Source organism: Lactuca serriola, chromosome 5, assembly GCF_051521515.1.
Source record: "Lactuca serriola cultivar US96UC23 chromosome 5, Lser_US96UC23_V15, whole genome shotgun sequence".
In the NCBI taxonomy this organism is placed as follows: domain Eukaryota; kingdom Viridiplantae; phylum Streptophyta; class Magnoliopsida; order Asterales; family Asteraceae; genus Lactuca; species Lactuca serriola.
This window is the reverse complement of record NC_136412.1, coordinates 361,593,679-361,598,175: the sequence shown is the minus strand read 5'-3', so window position 1 is coordinate 361,598,175 and position 4,497 is coordinate 361,593,679. Positions and strand designations below refer to the sequence as shown.

The 4,497-nt window shown below is 33.4% G+C and overlaps 1 pseudogene; it reads left to right on the top strand.

Annotated features, from left to right (window-relative positions):
• The first annotated feature begins 2,351 nt into the window (after positions 1-2,351).
• LOC145052231 (monothiol glutaredoxin-S2 pseudogene) lies at positions 2,352-3,043 on the top strand (annotated as a pseudogene).
• The last annotated feature ends 1,454 nt before the right edge of the window (positions 3,044-4,497 follow it).

The following is a 4,497-nucleotide window of genomic DNA, read 5'->3' as shown; positions in this document are numbered from 1 at the left end:
GCTTAAAACAAGTTGCAAATGGGATTTTGGTACATTTTTCCTGAGGTTCATTTATACTAGAAAGGGATAGACCTGACCTTTGTGAGCTATTTTAACTTTCTATGGACTTTTTTTGTTGTGTTGGGTGTTGTTTGTTTTTAAGAGGTAAAAGAAATACAATCTACAGACCAGATATGCATAATTTTATAGGAAAAAGAGGTGTACCAAACGTCGGCAATATATAAAAAGAAAATTGTTTGGTTTTTAAAATCAACAAGCTGTTAAAATAAACTGAAATTTAAAATAAAACTGGTTTTTTAAACCTAAAAGAGATTTTAAACATGTTTATTTAAATAATTAGTGTTTTACGAAAGTAATATTATAATAGATAAATAATAAGTATTTGATATATAGAATAGTATTTTTTTTTTTTTGAAAAAAAAAACTATATACGATTGTCTGAAGCGATTGAATGAATAGTAATAAGTTATAAATAATTAAGCTCTCATTGGAGATGTTCTAAGCGTACAATTTCTTGCATTCTCACCCACAAATCTTGTCAATTTGTTGCAGAAAAAAGCTTAATTTGGTGATCTTTTGCATTTTCACAAGCACATGAACAGATGTTCTGCAACAAAATGACAAGTAATCAATTGCAAATCTATTTCATTCTTCATTAACATAGTGCATAGTAGTCAAAAAAGAGTTAATAATTATATATTTATTAAAAGTGTCTTTTGATAAATAAATAAATAAAGAGGTATCTTTAACAAATGCACACGAATAAACTGATGAAATGGCAATACCAACATAATCATGTGATGGTCAAGTGTCAAACATAAATGGCCCTTCAGTTTGTTTTGAGGCAGTTATATATGCAAATCTTCCTGTAGCCACATGGGAAATCGTTATGCTTCCCTAAGGCTGAGTAAGATCACAGCATCTAATACTTAGATTCATATGTACTTTCAAGTGTACAACACAATTTCTTAATTCTTTTTCACAAAAAGACAAACAAAACACTGGCAGAGAGAGAAAGAGGGGCTGATCTTTCACTACATTCTTAGGCTGGAGGGAGTGATGCTATCGAAACCGCACTCCCTCCCCCGCCACATAAGCGTCACGTCATTTTTTACCACACAAGTGTGGTCTCTTGTCACACCAAGGGAGTGGTGCCACACTTTTTATTTTCTTTTTTCTTTTTTGTTTTTTTTTAACTATTTTAATTTAATAAAACTTCTTTTTTAAATAAAAACATAATTTTAAAAAGAAGGTATTGGGTTGTTGGTGTTTCTGACTGGTGTTTTTTCTTTGCTAGGCCTTTCGGAAGAAGACATTTTTCAAAAAAAAATTAGATGAAAAGATTGTGTAAATATTTGTGTAAAGGTGGTGTGAATGTGGTGTAAATGGTTAAAATAGTAACATATATATATATATATATATATATATATATATATATATATATATATATATATATATATATAGAGAGAGAGAGAGAGAGAGAGATGGAATAATGGTTAAAAAGAAAAAAAAAAATACATGAAAGAAAACATGGAAGAAACCCGGCCAATCAGATTACGCGGTCTTCTATAGCCGCACTGCGGTTTTGGCCGCACGAAACCGCACCCTGGGGGCGGTGTTTGCGGTCCACGTGGCTGCATCGCGGTTCCAAACCGCACCCCACACCGTATAGCCTTAGAACCCGCAACTAAGAACATCCAAATCACAAAATAAGACAATAAAGTATAAGGGCATGTGAAATTAGAGATTGTATCATATTCTTATGATTTCCTTGCAATTTTTGTGCTAATTAACTTGTAGGCTAAACTTAATAAACATATGTTTGATGCTAAACAAGCCTATTCACAAAGAATGACTTGATGTGAGAAATAACATTTTGTGCACATTGTGTATACACTAAGCAAGTGATTCACATGGATGATAATTTGTGGGACAATTCCATGCATCATGTCCTTGAGCTTTTCTTTAAATGCTTGACCTTATCAGCATTTCAATGGATAAGCATCTTCCTCATCTAAACAGATGTTCTAAGAAAAAAAAATAAAGCTCTAGGCTTTAAATTAGTTGACAAATATACGCTCACACATGACATGTAATTACCAAACCACCCACCCACAGATGTAGTTGCAAGAACTTTATAACAGATTCTTAAGGTTAAAGATGTCATTCCTGGATGTACTTTTATGCCATGTTTATCAACCAACGAGAAGCCACTTTTAATTTGTTATATTCTACACAACAGTAATTTCCTATCAGACTGATAAAGAATATGATCTTTTTTGCAGAATCTAAAAAGTACCACCGACCAAAAAGTTCAAGACTTATCACTATATATAGCCATGGCAGTAGCTTAGATTACTCACAGCAAACATCACACCAAATTTTCTACATACAGCCTCTAACAACCTCACTTGCAACGATTTATTCTACTAATTAAATCTAGTGTTGTTTTGTAATACTTTTATAAAACATCAACTGCTAGAATTTCCAGAAATGGCTTTGGTTAGAGCACTGGTGAAGGAAAGGCCTGTGGTTATATTCAGCAAAAGCTCTTGCTGCATGTGCTACACCATTAAGACACTGATAAGCAGTTTTGGGGCAAATCCTACAGTTTATGAGGTAGATGAGCATCCACAAGGGAAGCAGATAGAGAAGGAACTGAGAGGATTAGGTTGCAAGCCAAGTGTGCCAGCTGTGTTCATAGGAGAAGAGCTCATTGGTGGTGCCAATGAAATAATGAGCCTTCATCTTAAGGGTCAGCTTGTACAGTTACTCCTCAATGCTAATGCTATATGGCTTTAGTCAAACATATTGAAGAATAGAGTTCCTACAAAATTGTAGAGATTGGAGCTATTTTGACACAACTATGAACAGCAGATTGATGCATTCTAGTCATTAGAACAGGAACAGAAAGAAATGTTTTCAGCTTTCTTTTTTGCTCTTCTCCTGCCAATGAGGCAATGATAACTTATGTGTTAACTTCCATATGTAATTTCGTTACTTTTTGATAAGCAATGAGAGATACGATGTTATTGAGGAGCTATACTGTTCTTAGTGTTAGAATTTGATGTTAAAAAGTGTGTTAATTAATATGCTTCACAACATTCATATTCTAGCACCGATCTAAATGCTAGGGCCACTATAAAAATTTACCGTATTCTGGTTGCCCATCAGAGTCAGGGGGCCTAATTGCAACTAGAAGCAACTGAAGCACAAGAAATATTCAAAATTTTCAATTTTTCCTTCCCACCATTATAGAAGCTTATACTTCAAAGGCTCTGTTGTGGTCATTCAGTCATTGATCATTGATGTTATTACTTTGATCAATTATATTCTACAAGATTTTACTTGGATAACCTCAAAGTACCCGTATACATCATACTAATAGTTTGCATTAGACCCTATAATAACACATGCATGGGTAAATTGAATCCGTTCTTGGGTTCCTTTTATGTTGTTCATGTAGTGAGATACCTATCAATAATATAGGTATCATCATACTTCACCAGTTAACTTTTAAGGGAATATTTACAGTTTATTTTATTTGTCTCCTCTTCATGTACACAGAAAACTTGTGCATACCAGTGAGTCACTATGATGAAGCAAAATGACATATGGATAGAAAAATCAAGATACCATTAATTATGACACAGCAGTTTTCTGTCCCATTAAGATCATGATGACAAAATGGGGAGATTTCCATGCTTTACTACTGATCTTGGTTCTTGATCTATATTTGGAGAAGTAATATCTGTAACTGAAAAGAATAAGTTCCAAAAAAACATGTTTAGGGTTCATAGCAATATCATGAATTTACTTTATGTGACCATGCTATGCAAGCTATATTTGAAGTTTGAAGCCGCTTTTTCTTACAAAAGTTTTATCTTATTTCACCCCCACACCATATAAAGCGTTATATAAAGATGCAGCAAAATAGAAAAAAGACATGTGATGCCAGGACTCGGCTGTCTTATGTTTGTCCATATATACTAACCGCCTTTTTAATCAGAAAACAAAGAATGTAAAGTTAAAACTATATTGGCAGATTCTGTGCCAAAAACCATGAAGAAAATGTTGAAATGGTATATATTATTATGGTAAAGAAAGTTCACTTGAGCACTCAAGACAAGGGAAATATGAATGAATGTCTACAAAAGTCGAAATATAAGTTTATTGATATCGATTTTTGTATAAGTTAGTGAGCCTATATAATCGTCCCTTAATTTTCAGCTTGGGCCAGTTATACAAATTGATTCCTCCGATTCATACCACATGTGAGAAATTTCCTCATGTTTTGGCTTTTGGGTTGTGCATGTATGTGGCCATATCTAGGACCAGGAAATAATAAATTATTTTATACCCTATTGTACGGTTTCATTTGACCCATCACCATCATCACCCAACAAAGATGAGGGGATATATTCATCCAATACATGTATCAGCTGGATCAAGATAGACCTCGAATTCTCTATATTACATTTTATCTTAGGTTCTATT